The sequence below is a fragment of the Crocuta crocuta genome, unplaced genomic scaffold (assembly GCF_008692635.1).
Source record: "Crocuta crocuta isolate KB4526 unplaced genomic scaffold, BGI_CrCroc_1.0 scaffold186, whole genome shotgun sequence".
NCBI classification, from domain to species: domain Eukaryota; kingdom Metazoa; phylum Chordata; class Mammalia; order Carnivora; family Hyaenidae; genus Crocuta; species Crocuta crocuta.
In genome coordinates this window covers 1369578-1387166 of record NW_027551569.1, presented here as the reverse complement: position 1 = coordinate 1387166, position 17589 = coordinate 1369578, and the positions used below count along the sequence as shown (strand labels likewise).

At 38.1% G+C, this 17589-nt stretch overlaps 1 protein-coding gene across 11 annotated transcripts in view; it reads right to left on the bottom strand.

Annotated features, from left to right (window-relative positions):
• CEP128 (centrosomal protein 128) overlaps positions 1–4838 on the bottom strand; it is a 402179-nt gene extending 397341 nt beyond the window's left edge. For all 11 annotated transcript variants that reach the window (XM_077750720.1, XM_077750716.1, XM_077750719.1 and 8 more), the window contains exons 1-2: positions 4697–4838; positions 2479–2633 (exon numbers count right to left, since the gene is read on the bottom strand). The gene's annotated coding sequence lies outside the window, so the exon portion shown is untranslated. The remainder of the gene's footprint in view (positions 1–2478; positions 2634–4696) is intronic.
• Positions 4839–17589: the final 12751 nt, after the last annotated feature.

The window sequence follows — 17589 nt, the reverse complement described above, 5'->3', positions numbered from 1 at the left end:
CACATATACTCCCATATCCCAAACACTCTAAGCACAAGGATTGTAAAGAGCTACATTAAGAATTATAAAAACTTCAGGGGCGCCTAGGTGGCTTGGTCATAGAAGCATTTGACTCGATTTTGGCCACGATCTCACAGCATGTGAGGTTGAGCCCTGTGCTGGGCTCTGCACTGACAGCGTGGAGTCTGCTTGGGATCCTCTTTCTCCCTCTGCCTCTCTCTTAAGATAAATAAATAAACTTAAAAAAGAAAAAGAGTTATAAGAATTTCAGAGAGGTATGTATATCTGAGGAAAGCCTGATCAGCCTCTTAGAACCACTCATAATCATTAGACACCAGAAACAAGGTTAGAAATCTAAAGGATAGGCAGGGCACCTGAATGGCTCAGTCGGTTCAGCATCTGACTTTGGCTCAGGTCATGATCTCACAGTTCATGGGTTCGAGCCCTGCGTCGGGCTCTGTGCTGACAGCCAGCTCAGAGCCTGGAGCTTGTTTCAGATTCTGTATCTCCCTCTCTCTCTGACCCTCCCCTGTTTACGCTGTCTCCTCTCTCTCTTTCTCTCTCTCTCTCTCTCAGAAATAAATAAAACATTAAAAAAATTAAAAATAAAAATCTAAAGGATAGGCGCACCTGGGTGATTTAGTCAATTAAGCATTCAATTCTTGATTCTAGCTCAGGTCATGATCTCACAGTAGTGACATTAAGCCCCGCATCCTGCTCTGCCTGCTTAAGATTCTCTCTCTCCCTCTGCTTCGGCCCTTCTCCCCCAGTTCTCTCTCAAAAAATAAAAATTAAATTAAAAAAGAACAATACAGTTGTAAAGGATCCAAAGGATATGTAAACAGGCAATTCACAGAACACATATACCCCTGACAAACATACAACATACCTTATTTCACTTATAACTGCAAACTAAAATGATAAAATCAGATTCTCCTTTCCGTTTTGTATAAATGAAAAAAAGCTTTGGTACCCCTTACTGTAAGAGGGTACATATTAGGGTTAATACTGTAAGCTATTAACTAAAATAGCTTTTCTAGGAAACAACTGGCAAGACAAATAAAAATAAGTAATATGCAACTAGATTCTACAGATCTATCTAATATGCATACAGATTCTACATCTATAAATATTATTCCAGGAAAACAAAAGAAGTTAAATGTATACATTTTACCTGTATGTGTACATATAATTTTATTGCAGAATTATTTACATTAATAAAAAAAATTAGAAAAAACACAAATAATACAGTAAATGTAAATGTATCTAGTCATAGGGATACTGGTAGCAGTTAAAACACACAAGGTAGAATTTTATGTGCTGACGTGTAACATTCTCAAGAAAGAAAAAAACACACTGTAGCTTAATTATGAACATACAGAAATCATCTCCTAGCAGAATCAGCCTAGTGACAATACTATATGGATAACAATGAACTCTACGTTATTTGCATATGACTCCCTGATGCCTCAAGACTGCAGTTGAAAATTTCTGGACTAGATTATCCTAACAGGCCCTTCCTTCCAGCCCTAAAATTCTTTAAATCTAAGGATTTGTACAACACAGTTCTCAGACACACTGTTACTGCAAGGTCACAGCGGGTCTCCCATACATGTTTAAGTGCCCTTTATCAAAATACAACATAATGTTAAAAAGTGTCCCGTATTTTAAATCTGTGTTGCAAAATCTGAGTTTTTAACACTCTACCCTTGGTTATCAATTCATGTTGAATGTTGAATATGCATAATCTACAGAAATCACAAATTATAACTACCTCTTATGTCAATAACGTAAAGAACATTAGACCTTAGAAAACTGAAAAAGCTAACAGAACCCTTTGAACATATAAAGAGACAAAAACCAGTCAACATTGCTCATGTGGTGTACCTAATCTAAAAATGCCAACACGAAATCAAATCTGACTAGAGAGCAATCATAAACAGCAATGGGGCCTCTTTTAAGTGGGCAGGACCGGGACCGGGAATCAGCAGATCTTGGAGACAAAGGCCAGTCTTTTGGCTCCAGATACCAAGAAAGCCAAAAAAAAAAAAAAAAAAAAAAAAAAAAAAAAAAAAAAAAAAAAAAAAAAAAAAAAAAACCCTACTAAACCTCAACTGCTTCATTTGCAAAATGATAATAAGCATAATAAAAGTGTCATCGAGATAAAATGCAAAAGTGCCTAATACAGTGCCTGGGGCAAAACAGGTTCTCAAATACTGGTCCAGTGGAAACAGGTGCATCACTGTTGCTTCTGTTAAGGAATCTAGTTCGTTCCCCTGGATTTTTGTAACATCAAATCTATTTCGTTCCTCTGCATTTCTGTAACACCCCTTTCACAACCATCCTATTTTATCATTACACTACGTATTAGAAAGGAGTTTCTTGTCCTCCCTCCGGACTACCTACCGGCTGAAATATACTTATCCAGCATATGCAAAACTTTGTTAGCATAGAAACTCGGGGAGAAAGCATACTTACAAAGCACAGCCCAAAAACTCCGTGTTGTTCTCCTCTGAGCTCAGTGCTCCTCTTTGGCACATATGTCTGCCTCCTATCATTTCTTCATGAGGTTCAGGGCAAAAGGCCTCGTCAAGTAGATGGTCTTCGGCTGCACTACACCTTCCCCAAACCACCTACAGATAAACGAAACACGGGGGTAAAACACACCGACAACCTTAATTTTTTTATATAATGAAAGATCAAAATAAGCTCACCCTGACTACACAAAGTTACTGCATATCAGAGAACAGAGCACATTACCCTTGAATCATGTATAAAAGCCCTAGTGAACTCACAGGAATTCTTCACGTCCAAGTGCCCGGCCAGCCTAGTCTTCACTGGTCACTTCCTCTCATGCCCGGTCACCCCTTGGGCTGGAGAGGGTGAACTGTAGCCCAACTCTGGCCAAACTCTTCCTGAGCGGATCTATTAGTGGGTAAACTAACTAAGGCAGGTAATGAAATTAACATGCTACTTCTGAATTTAATGGCTCAGTTGTATTTCTAAGCCAGTAAGGGACTATCTGCTAACACTCCTAAAGGAAATATTTTATAAGCTGCCTAATTCTTCCCACATTTAGTATTGCAAATCAGTAAGTAAAATGCCTTTGGTTGTAGGAAAGAGCTATGGACAGAAATGTTTTCAATTCTTTGTGACTGCTTTCAAACTAATCTGCAAAAGCCCACCTAGTTATTCCGGTAAGTGGTTATTGTCTAGGAAAAAAAAAAAAGCGTGTAAAAGTTAAATCAAAATAAACTGTTAGGAAGTTCAAAATGACCCAGATCATGCAATGACAGAGGACAGGCTGGGATGACACAGGTATGATGACAGGTATGATGCACAAGTCACTCTTCTAACGAGAAGGCAAACTTCCCCAGGTGAGTTATTGATATATCAATAACCCAAATTTTCTGTGCCAATATGAAACGGCCAAAGTTTTAATCTTTGATCTGTGCTGCGAATACAGTAGTGACTAGCCACATGTGGCTACTGAGCTCTTAAAACCTGGCCAGTACAGGGGCGCCTAGGTGGCTCAGTCAGTTGAGCGACCGACTTCCGCTCAGGTCATGATCTCACGGTTCGTGGGTACGAGCCCCACGTCGGGCTCTGTGCTGAAGCCTGGAGCCTGTTTTCGATTCTGTGTCTCCCTCTCTCTCTGACCCTCCCCTGCTCATACTGTCTCTCTCTCTCTCTCTCGATCTCTCTCTCTCTCTCTCTCTCAGAAATAAACAAAACATTAAAAAAAAATTTTAAACCTGACTAGTATGAAATGACACGTGCTGTAAGTGTAAAATACATAAAAGAATGTGAAGACTTAATGCCATTAAAAAAATGTTTTGAGAATATAAAATCTCATTAAATTTAATATTGACTACATGTTAAAATGAAAACGTTTTGGATATACTATGCTAAACAAATTCTTAAAATTAACTTCACCAGTTTCTTTTTACTTGTCTAGCGTCAGCACCAGAAGATTTAAACTGGCGTGTGGCTCACATTATATTTCTATTACACAGCACAGACCTGCAAAATTAATAAATAAAATAAATAAATACTGAGCACTTCTACTGTGTCAGGCCCGGTGCTACATACTCCACACAATACTGAGAACAGCTGCAAGGTGCTTTTACAAGACATCTGTGTAAGTGACTAAGCTTCATCAAACCAATAAAGGACGAGGCTAGAATTCAAAGTCAGGTGTTCCTGCGAAATAACTCAAATAAGGGACGGTTAACAGCTAACGTTGCGGCAGCTTCCTTGATAGCCTAGGAAAGCCAAGTCACTGATACAGTGCTCCCAAGGGTAACAAACGTCTGTAACCATAGAAAAGGTCAAGTTATATCCTAAGCAAGTTAACACCAGAATGAGCCTAATATCCTTGACAGCTCAGGCTTCGCAGCTGCTAGCAACAAGACTAACTGCTCAAAAAAAAAAAAAAAAAATCCTACGTAGTTCAAATTCCCTGGATGACTTGGTGGCCAGGACCTGACGACACTCAAGCTGAAGGAAGGGGCGACGGGATACCAGGCACGCTGTCTCCCCTACCCTGGCAACACTCCATCCATCCAAGGCCCCACCCCAGATTTCCGCGTAGCTTTTGTGTCCCCCCAGGATCAGGGGAAGTGGGACCTAAAACGTCTACGATAGGATAAGGAAGTAGTAAAGAAAGGGCGAGGAGGCATTTGGGGGCAGGTACCTGAGATAGAAGCGGACCCTAGGTCCTTAAAGCCGGATCATCGCCGAGGCCCCTCCCGGCTCCCACGGCCGCCAGCGACCCAGAAGGTGCAACTGACCTGACGCTGCGGCGCAACCGACTCTGCTCTCCCCAGACTCGCAGCTATGGCAACTTGAACTAGCCGCCCAGCCACAGGGAGTGAACCAGACCCCGCTCCTGCCGCTTGGCACTCTGGGAGTTGTAGTCCACCTTGTCCTCAAAAGCAAGGAGTTGTCAAGGGAGAGAGGCCTTAAGAGATACCTCAAATCCCAGGATGCCATACGACTGGCCTTCGGGAGACTTTCCCGGAAGAAGCCGAATTTGCTGGCCCCTTGAGTCCCAGGGCCGCGCCCTCTTGCCCTGTTTTTTTTTTTATTAAAGGGCCAGTGACTTCTACAGGAAGCAAACACCTGATGGTGAATTAGCTGGCTTGGTCCTGACTGTAATTTAAACAGGAAAGTCCAAAATATTCACTTAAAAAAAAAAATAAAAAGAATTATTCAAAGTAGTTGCAATAATGACAGACTCCGTTTCTTTTACTACTTTCAGAACAGGGAAGAGTAATTTCCAGAAGTGAAATGTACAAATCCCCTTATTACCAGAGCTCACTGTCTTTTTACCAAGATTCACAAATTCTTAGAACTGGAAGGGAACAGAGAATATTACCTAGTAAAACTCTTTAGGCCTAGAAGGAGTGGATGACTTACCCAAGATCACATAACTCATTAATGGCAAACCAAAAGTCTATAAGGCTGTCACTTCATGATTGCTGCTACATTAGGTCTAGAGTGTCATCTCCTCAGTCATTCTAGAACATAAGACAGACGTATGTCACTCAGAGAAGTCAGTTTCAGCTGAGAAAAGGCAATAAAAACCTCAGCAAAGAACTCAACTTTGGAAGAGCTAAGAAGTGAAAATCAATTACATGGAGAGCCTCATTTCTTTGTGCTCTGCCAAAAAGACCATTGATTATTTCCTCCTCAAAGCTTAAATCAAAATTACTTTATCTGTGAAAGCTTTCTTGGCTACCTCAAAAAGAGCTAGATCACATTAAATGCACAGTTTCCCTATTTTAATAAGTTTGTACTGTAAGCATCCATTTCCCAGTTGGTCTCTTCCATCAGACACAGTCCTAAGGCAGGATCCAAATCTTTCAAAATCAGTACCTCTTCTCAGCCCTTCCTCACTTCTCACTATCCCTTCATTTCTCTTCCTCTCTCTCGCTCCCTCTCATACATAAAATCATAAATAGTTAGCATATAAATTTTATATATTAGAATAAATCCAACATTTTCTCTGGCCAACATTGAGGGTAAAGTTTATGTCATAATCAGTTTGAACATAAAATAATTCTTCTAAAAACTACCTATATATTTTCATCTATCTTCAAGCTACTCGCTCACAATTGTATTCAAGAATACACTCCACCTGATACAGAGATTAAGCTAATTCAGAACAGCCATAAAATTTCCCCATATGCATGCAGAAACATAATAACTCCTTTTATCCGTTAAGATTTTAATTTTTCGAAACAATTACATTCATTCATTAATTCAGCAAATGTATGCCATATCTTTCTAGCATCCGGACATTGTATTAGACACTAAAAATGCTGTAAATATGAGAAGATGAACATATTGCTCAAAGTGAAGAAACACACCATTTAACAAATTTCTGCAAATCTGAGTGATAGAGTACTGTGTAGGTTTCTATGCAGAGACATAAAATAGAAACTTTTTGAGGAAGTGATATGTGATCAAATGGGGGAAGAATAACTACCAAAAAGCTAACGTCAGCATTAAGAAAAACTGTCAACAATCTCTCTTCACTGGTCCCACCATATTTAAAGAATAAATTAAATTTAGGAGATCCCATTTTTAAAGTGACATTAAGAAAATAAAGCAATCAAAAAACCCAACTGGGACTAATGGGTGGGGAATCAAATTTAAGTTCATTATGACCAAGATATTTTAAAACACACTATTAAACTACAGCAGCTTTTTGTCATATAGTGTGCTCTCAATCTACAGACATGACATCCAGAAAAAAAAAAATATAGTGAAATCAGATCATAGAATCTTTCTTCTTTACAAGATAGAGAAAGTAAGAAAGCCAATAAAAAATATTTTACACAAAATGCGTCTTATAACCCTCAAATGACAGTCAATGCTTTTAATCAGTATGACAGACACATGTTATCCAACCCCAAAATCACACTCAAATTGAATCATCTGATTTTAAAGTTGGAAAAACCCACAAAGATTATCACCAGCAGTACCCTTCTTCTGCAAACAATGTAAACAGAAGTAAAGAGAGATTACATGATGTATTGCTTAGCTAGTACCATTATAATAAGACACCACAGAATGGGGGACTTGAAAAGCAGAGATTTATTTCTCACAGTTTTGGAAGCTGCAAGTCCAAGAGCAAGGTATCAGTAGGTTTAGAGTCTCCTGAGGTCTCTTTCCTAGGCTTACAGGTAGCTGTCTTTTCTCTTTGTCTTTACAAGGCCTTTTCCCTATGCAGGCAAGTGCCTGATGCCTCTCCCTTTTCTTATAAAGACACCAGTTATTTTGGATTAGGGCCTCACCCTTAAAACATCATTAAACCTCAATTACCTGCTTAAAGGCACTATCTTCAAATATGGTAATATTGATGGTTAGGGCTTTAACGTATGGGGCTGAGGGAAAAGAGGGACACAATTCAGCCTGTAACACATGATTTCCTCAAAATTGTACCTATTTACAGTTAGTGTCATCAAAGATCCTCCACAATACCATACCTTGATAATAGTAGATGTGGCAGATATTTTTGAAATACCTCACCCATATTACCCCTTAACTGGGAATGATTCTACCTAAGGTGTTGGGCCCCAAAGCCTTGTTTATATTATACAAAGCCCCTTCTCTGACCATGGCTATTTGGTCAGTAGCTGAAACAATTTGGGCCTGTCAGGATCTTTATCCTTTGAGGGTTTAAAATTGGGACTCAAGCATTCAATTGGTTGCCTGAATAGTCTTGATGTTTGGGTACAAACTGAGGCTTTCTCAGTGAGATGATCATCTTCATCTACGTTCAAGGAGAAACTGAAAAAAATCTAACCTTCAGAGACAGAGAGAAATGAGCAAATCAGCAAAGTAAACCAGGCAGCACCAGAGGAAATAAGCCTAAGAGGAGAGAATCTTGGTTCCTGACAGTTTCCAAGTTCCTGGCTTTAATCTCTTGCTATTTCCACTTATATTTCATGTACTTGTGTTCTGGGATACATTCGAGAAAGCTGGAAGTGATTAAATGTCCAGATTCAAGACTCAGACCACTTGGGTTCAAATCTTAGCTGTAATACCTATCAGCTATGTCACCTCAAGCAAGGACATTGAATCACTCTGCATCTTCCTGGAGATGATAAGAATAGTACCTAACATGTAATGTTGTTTGAGGATAAAAGAAATTAATGTATATGAAGCATTTCACCCAGTGCCTAGTCCAGAGTAAGCACTCAATATATGTTGGCTGATATATAACGTGATCTCCCAGAATGTTAGTTCCACGTATATTAAAACTTTATTGTTTTGTTCTAGGTGCTTAGATCAAAGAATATACCTTGTTGCCTACTGATGATTACCCTCTTGAAGCTTAACTTCTGTTGATTGAAATCCAAAGACCCTAGACTGAGATAACATTGGTGAAGCCTAATTGTCCAGTCCGTGAGATCTGAGGTCCTAACATTACATGTAATTTTTTAGGCTGGTTCATCAGAATCGATTTGGAACCATACCAAATATTAAACATCTGAGTGAACTAATCAATAGATGGTTCTGGAATGGGCTAGTCTGAAAGCACTGACATGATCATCATTCCCTAACTCATCTAGAATAAATAAGCATAGAAAAGGGAATGCAACTATTACAGAAGAAGTTATTAAGTGGCAGACAAAGGCTGTGCTATTTCAAGTAAAAGAGACAGAAGTTGTGTTTCACTAATACCTCGAAAACTCATACTACTGTAAAACAACAACAGCAAATTGATTATTTCCATGTGACAGGAAAATAGAAGTGAAATACTAACCAAAAATTTCCTCAGGTATTTTCTTTTCTTGGTTCTCCTCCAGCCTCCATTTCAGCCAACTAAGCTGTTCTATGCTTATGGCCTCAGAGAAGGTATGTGACCACAGGAAACAGAAAGAGAGAGGAAGAGGAGAACAAGAAGAAAAAGTATTCTTTTCTTGGCTTTTGAGCGTTGGGTATCTGGATTCTCAGATAAGACTGGTCACATAACTTGTGGGGCCCAGTGCAAAATGAAAATGTCAGGCCCTGTTCAAAACAGATTCAGATTGTCAAAATGGTGTCAGCAGAGCCTTAAACCGAGAACACAGCCCTGTCCAACTGCACAAATCACCGATGATCACTCTTCAATAAATGGTGCTGGGAAAACCAGACAGCTACCTGCAAAAGAATGAAACTGGACCACTTTCCACCACCACATCAAAAATAAACTCAACATGGATTAAAGACATAACTGTGAGACCTGAAACTATAAGCATCCTGGAAGAGAACATAGGCATTTCTCTGGCATTGGCCATTGCAACAGTTTTCTAGATATGTCTTGGAAGACAAGGAAAGCAAAAGCAAAAATAAACTATTGGGGCTACATCAAAATAAAAAGCTTTTGCACAGTGAAGAAAACTATCAACAAAACAAAAAGGCAACCTAATGAATGAAAGAAGATATTTGCAAATGACATATCTGATAAGAGGTGAATATACAAAACATACAAAAAACTTACAACTCAACACCAAAAAAACAAAAACAAAAACAAAAACCCACCATCCCAACAATCCAATTAAAAAATGAGCAGAGGACCTGAATGGACATTTTCCCAAAGAAGATCTGCAGATGGCCAACAGACACATAAGAAGGTGTTCAAAATCACCAGTCATCAGGAAACTACAAATCAAAATCACAATTAGATATCACCTTACACCTATTACAAGGGCTAAAATCAAAGAGACAAGAAATAGCAAGTGTTGGTGAGAATGTAGAGAAAAAGGAACCCTCATGCACTATTGGTAGGAATGTAAACTGGTACAGCCACTATGGAAACAGTATGGAGGTTTCTCCAAAAATTAAAAATATAAATTCCAGGTGATCTGGGGCATCTGACTGGCTCAGTCAGTTGAGCATCCAACTTTGGCTCGGTTGAGCATCAGACTTCATCTCAGGTCATGATCTCCCGATTCATGAGTTCAAGCCCCATATCAGGTTCACTGCTATCAGCACAGAGCCCATTTCAGATTGTCTGTCCCCTTCTCTCTGCCCCTCGTGCACTTGTGTTTTCTCAAAACTAAAATGAAAACATTACAAGAAAAAAAATCCTTATGATTCAATAATTCTGCTACTGGGTATTTTACACAGAGAAAGCAAAAATATGATTTCAAAAGGGTATGTGCATTCCTGTGTTTTTTAAATGTTTATTTATCTATTTTGAGAAAGAGAGAGTAAGAAAGTGCAAGTTGGGGAAAAACAGAGAGAGCAGGAAAGAGAGAATCTCAAAGAGGCCCTATGCCCTCAGTGCTGAGCCTGACACAGGGCTCAATCCCACAGACTGCAAGATCATGATTTGAGTCCAAATCAAGAGTTGGACACTTAGCCAATCAACTATCTAGGCACCCCCATTCTTATGTTTATTGCAGCATTGTTTACAATAGCCAAGATATGGAAGCAACCTAAGTGTCTACCAATAGATGAATGGATAAGGAAAATGTGGCATGATAAGGTCGTGCCATTTGTCACAGCATGGATGGACCTAGAGGGTATTATGCTAAGTAAAAAAAAAAGTCAGATCAAGGAAGACAAATACCATATGATTTCACTGATGGTTGCCAGGGAGAGGGAGAGGGAGAATGAGCAAAATGGGAGATACAGGCTTCCACTTATGGATGCATAAGTCACTAGAATAAAAGGGACAGCATAAAGACTATAGCCAATGACACTGTAATAATACTGATGGTGACGAATGGAAGCTGCACTTGTGAACTTAGCATAATGTATAAACCTCTTGAATCACTGTTATACATCTGAAACTAATGTAACATGGTGTGTCAGCTATACACAAATTTTATTTTTTTTTAATTTTTTTAATGTTTTATTTATTTCTAGGAGAGAGAGAGAGAGAGACAGCATGAGCAGGGGAGGGTCAGAGAGAGAGGAAGTCACAGACTGAAACAGGCTCCAGGCTCTGAGCTGGCAGTCAGCACAGAGCCCGATGCGGGGCTCGAACCCACGAACCGCGAGATCATGACCTAAGCGAAAGTCGGACGCTTAACCGACTAAGCCACCTAGGCGCCCCATACATGAATTTTAAAAGAGAAAGAAATTGTGCAAATCACAAATCCGTGAAGCCAATCTTGGTCTCAGAAAGGAGTTGCAGTACAGGCAAAGGATTTGGAAGAAAATATCTTGAACAAGAGCAGTCTCTGAAAATAAAAGGGATTCCTGAAGGAGACTCTAATAAGAAACAGAAAAAAAAAGAGTCCTAGAGTGAGGGCTTGGAGGATGTATGTGAAGGTGCTGAAGGAAAGCTCATGTCCATAGAGTGGCCCCCTCCTCTCAAGCAAGTACCATTCACTGCCTGAACCTAGCCATCCTGTCCATTGGCATTAAGAGAAATGTCTCTTCAAAAACAGCCTGCATTTTGTCCAATGATTGCCCAGCATAAGTAATGACATCAACCATTAGACTTTGTTGGTTCCATCTAGCCACCACAGATGGTCAAACTCCCTCATGACACCACAGGACAATTATAAATCATAAGAAGGAAGATGAAACACTGAGATGCTATGGGTAAAGTAAACAATAAATCTCCAATTTCTCCTTTACTTTAGGAGTGTTAGGACTGAATGGAGCTACTCAGAATTCTCCCTGAACCAAAATAGTGGTGAAAGCCATTCTCTTTAGGCAGTACAAAGTGATCATGAACTGTTGTTGATTTTTTCTACAATCAAGTTTTCAAGATAACTGTAAGTCTAAGAATAGTCAAAACAAGAGAAGATGTTCCAAAGATGGTATTGCCCACTTCTCAAAGAATCATCGTCAGCCATTCATTGTATTGAAACACTGTTGATCCCATAATGTTCTTGGTAATCACACCCTTACTGATTATAGGTATTTGTCACTGTCAGGAACATCACATATAGAAATCATATCCGTCTGTAAAATGAACACTATTAATGTACAAACCCAAAATTACAAAACATTTTCATTGTGGCTAAGTCATGCATCCTATACTGTAATTTATTTTAGTAGATATCTTTGGAACAAAGAGGAATTCATGCTAAACACCTCTTTTTGATATCTGGACCACGTTAATGGTTCTTCTACCAAAAAAAATATGTAATGTTCTGTAGCCATTCTTATTCATCTGTTACATTTAAGAGGATTTTTTGTGTGTTTTTAATGGATTTGAATGCTAACACTTTTCTCTTTACTTAAACTGATTCATATTCTCATGTGTTCATTTGCCCTAGTTTGAAAGTTATGCTAAAGAAAGAAAATTGCCTTATTGATTCTCATAGCAATTTGTTGAGCAGGCTATTAGAACATGGTTATCCTGAAGGCTTGTTCGAATTTACTGAATTGAAACCAGTAGGCATGGAAATTTTACTTACATTATTGGTATTGGTATTATAATTGTCACCAAGCCAATTTTACGAAGTCTAAATCCTGATTAAAATGTTACAGATCTTAGCAAAACACTTCTGTTCCTAGTAAACATGGAGTAGTAGAGACTAGGTTTACCCTCCCACCAGAATCAAACAAACAAATTTTAAAAAATCAGGTAAACTACATGCAGCAATGCTCTTTTAAATATACTTTTTAATAATCTTTTAAAGTTTATTTATTTATTTTGAGAGAGAGAGGATGCAGGGGAGGAGCAGAGAGAAAGGGAGGGAGGGAATCCCAAGCAGGCTCAGCTCTGTCAGCACAGAGCCTGATGCAGGGCTCAAACCCATGAACCGTGACATAATGACCTAAGTCAAAAGCAAGAGTCAGACACCTAACCAACTGAGCCACCCAGGCACCCCACAGGAATGCTTTTTAAGACAGTAAATATCAGACAAAAAAGGGCAATAATCCCTGAGAGACAGGAAGCAAATTAAAAGATTAGTCTTATGATTGCCACAACTTCCTGCCTTGAATTCCACGTCATAGTACAAGGAGAAGGAAGCTAAGTAGAGCCCAGTGGATGCTCTGAACTGAGGAAACAAAGATGAGAATCTGAAAAGCCTGATGTAACTCAAGTTTGCAGGACACAAGACTGGCGTGCAGAGAGTTACATGGAGAGAAACCTCGAGAGAACTACAAAGGTCTCCATGGAGTATTCAGCAGAGTATACATCCTCATATGCATGTGAAAAAGTAAAGCTAGAGAGAGGAGCATCTGACAAGATTGGAGGGGAAAGTGCCTGACTGTCACACAGAACCAGGAATAGTGACTATTCCCAACATTGGTCTATTGCTCATGGACCATTAGGTAGACACTCAGAAATGGGGAATGGGAATATCTAGCAACAGATTAAATGCAACTCGGCTCCCATGTAACAAATCTTGAAAGCAAGATCCAAAACTATCAAACTATTTCCAAGTAATCTAACCATATCTGGTAACAAATATCAAAAACAGCTATACGAAGACAAATAATCCAGCACCAAAAGGACTAAATTTTACTCTATCTGCTAACCAAACAAAGATTATCAGGCATGCCCAGAAGAAGGAAAATACAACCTTTCTAAACAGACCCCAAACTAACAAAAAATGTTAGAACTACCAAAAAGGACATTTTTGTGGGTTGAATAGCGTCCCCTAGAAAGATATCATGAAGTTTAACACCTGGTACTTGTGGGTGTGACCTTATTTAGAAATAGGGTCTTTGCAGATATTCAAGTTAAATTGAGGTTACACTGGATTGGGATTCACTCTTGTCCAATGACTGATGTCCTTATATGTAGAGGGAATTTGGATCATAGAGACACACAGAGAAAATATCCTGTGATGACAGAGGAGAGATTGGGGTGATAGAAGCCAATGGACCTCAGGGACTACTGGGAACTGTCAGAAGCTACAAGGGGGAGGGAAGGATCCTTCCCTAGAGACTTCACATTGAACATGTACTCCTGACAACATCTTGATCTTGGACTTCTACTTCCAAAACTATGGGGGACTTCTTTTTCTGTTGCTGCTGTTGTTGTTGAATGTTTTCTAAGTTTATTTATTTTTTTTAAGAGAGACAAAGAGATCATGAAGGGGGAAGAGGCAGAGAGAGGAGAAAGGATCTCAAGCAGGCTCTGCACTGTCATCACACAGCCTGATGCAGGGTTTGATCCCATGATCCATGTGTTCATGACCTGAGCCAAAATCAAGAGTTGACGCTTAACTGACCAAGCCACCCAGGTACCCTTATTTTTCTGTTGTTTTCAGCCATCAAATTTGTGACACTTTGTTACAGCATTAAACAAACACAGACACCAAAATAGTTACTGTGGATTTTACATCCAAGAAGTTACATAGAGATAGGGAAAACATGAAAAAGGCTTAATTTGAAATTGTAGATATGAAAACTCCACCTAAGATGAAATACATACTGATAGGATTAGTGGCAGATCAAATATTTCAGAAATAAAAAAAAATCCTGAATTTGAAGACATAGCAAAAAACAAAACAAAACAAAACAAAACAAAAAAAACTATCCAGAATGAAAAACAGAGAGGAAAAAAATTCTAATGAAAAAATATCAATTGAGCTCTTTGTGAGACAATTTTAATCAGTCTAATATAAGTGTAATAATCAGAATCCTCAAAAGAGTGGAGAGACATAAAGAGATAGAAAAAAATGGAGAAATGATGTCTAAAATTTTTTCAAATTTGATAAAAACAACAAGTATGCAAATCCAAGAACCTCAAAATACTGCAGAATAAATATGAAGAGAAATACATCAAGGGGAAAGTGCCTGACCGTCACAGAGGATCAGGAATAGTGACTATTCCCAACATTGGCCCATTACTCATGGACCATTAGGTAGACACTCAGAAATTACTCTCAACCAGTGATAATGAAAGTCTTAAAAGCAGCCTGAGAGAGGGAAAAAAGGTGTGCTCAAAAGAACAAAGGAAATTATGACAGAATATTTGTCCTTGGAAACAATGTAAGCAAGAAAACAATCAAGTAATAGTTTTTAAATATGGAAAGAGAAAAATACTATCAATCTATAACTCTATACATAGCAATGACATACTTTAAAAATAAAGGCAAAATTAACACTTTTTCAGGCACATGAAAACTGAAATCATTCATAGCCAGCAGGTCTGTACCATAAGAAATGCTATTGCAAGTCTTTTCTTATGATTTAAGTTTCTTTAAAAGGTAATTGGTTATCTTAACAAATAATAATGTATTGTAGGGTTTATAAAATTATGCATGGGTAAAATTCCTGGCAGCAGAAGCAAAAAAGGCCCTAGAAGAGAAAAAATGAAAGACAAATACTTAGATCGTACATACAGTAGTGTAATATCACCTGAAGTCAGACTATAATAGCTTAAAGATGTATAGTATAAACCCTAATACAACCACTATACTAACCAGACACAGTTATAGATAAGAGCCAACAAACAAGATAAAATGGAATGGCAAAAGTTCCTGAATTAATCCAAAAAGAGGGTTTTACAAAACAATGGGGAAAAAACAAAAACGGATGAGATAAATATGAAACTAGGAGCAAGATTATGGACTTAAGCTCATTTTCAGTAAGTTATCATTGTTATCAATAATGACATCAAATGCAAATGATCTATACAAACAAAATAAAAGGTAGAGATTGTCAGATTGAGAGCAAGCCTAACTATGGTATGTATAAGAAATGCACTTTAAAGACGTGAAGAGGTTAAAATAACATATAGCAAAACAATAGCACGGTAATGCTAATGTAAAGACAGCTGGATTGGGTCTATCAGTAAGTAGATTAAAGAACAAAGGATATTACAAAAAATAAAGAAGCCCATTTAATAATGCTAAAGGCATCAATTCACCAAGAAAATAAGAGTTCTGAACATTTATGGATAGGATGTCAAAATACATGAAGCAAAAACTGACAGAAATGCAATAGAAAGAAAAAGAAAAATTCCCAGTGTAGTAAAAAATACTCAGTGCCCAGAACTCATAGTTGACATAATAAGTAGACAGAAAAATCATTAAAAATACATAAGACTTAAACATTATCAATGATATAACCTATTGATATTTACAGAATGCACTCCTCAGAAATAGCAGAATACACTTTTTTCCCCCATATGTATACAGAGCATTTTTTATCAAAATAGACCACGTTCTGGGTTACAACACAAGTGTCACTAAACTTACATGTTTTCAAGACATAAAACCTATATTCTTTCTCTAACTGGAATAATTTTAGAAATTGGCAATGGAACAATATGTGGAAAATCCCCAAATATTTGGAAACTGACACACTTCTAAATAACCCATGAATCATAGAAGAAATTTTTGAAAATTAGAAAGTATTGTAAGCCAAATGAAAATAAATTGATAAGATTTCAAGACTTATGAGATGTCCCTAAAGTAGTACTTACAGGGAAAATATATAGTACAATATATCTATAATATTATCAAAGAAAAAAAGTCTCAAATCTATGCCTTCAGCGTAAGAAACTAAGAAGGAAAATCAAACCAGTGGATGCAAAAAACTAAAATCAAAAAAACAACAACAAACAATAAAGATCAGAGCATTAATCAATTAAATGGAACACAGAAAAACAATACAGAATTATGAAACAAATCTATGCTTCTTTGAGAACATTAATAAATTTAAAATTATTGGCATTAATGTATTCATAGTATTCTCGTCATCCTCTTCATAGTTGCATAATATGCTCTCTAATATCAACTCTCTCATACCCGATACCAGTAATTTGTGTCTTTCTTCCTTCTTTCCTGATTAGTCCACTGAAAGCTTATATTTTGATGGGGAGTGGAAAGTAGAAAGAGACAGGCAATAAATGAGTGAACTAATCAATAACAACACCCAATGATAAGTGCTTTGGTAACAGTAAAACAGGGTAATATGATCAGGATTTTCAGAGGAAAACCTTCTGAGGTATTGGTGTTGAAAGCAAGATTTGAATAATGTGAAGATCTAGGGACAGGTTACTCCAGTAGAGGTCCAGCAACAGCAAATCCCAGAGGTATTTGTTCCAGGTAATTTGTATTATTATTTGATAATAAACTTGTTCCAGGTCCAGCAAAGTGATGGTAGAGGCTGGACCTTGAAAGGCAAGGATCAGCAAACTTTGGCTTCCAGGTCAAATCTTCCCCCAGGCCTACTTTGGTACAGCCTACAAGCTAAGAATGGCTTTTGTATTTATAGAGGGTTGTATGAAAAAAGGAGAGCAGGAGAAAATGTGATAAAGATTGTATGTGTTCCACGAAGCCGAAAATATTTACTATATGGTTCCTTATAGGGAAAGCTTACCACCCCCTATAGTAGGACCTTATGGGTTAGGCTAAAGAATTTAAAAATATATTTTTTTCTAATATTTTATTTTTTTCTAGGAGAGAGAGAGAGAGACAGCCTGAGCAGGGGAGGCTCAGAGAGAGAGGGAGATACAGACTCTGAAACAGGCTCCAGGCTCTGAGCTGGCAGTCAGCACAGAGCCCGACGCGGGGCTCGAACCCACGAACCGCGAGATCATGACCTAAGCGAAAGGCGGACCNGACTAAGCCACCCAGGCGCCCCTAAAAATATATTTTTTTAATTCTTTATTTCTTTTTTCTTTCCTTCCTTCTCTCTTTCTTCTTTCTTTCTTTCTTTCTT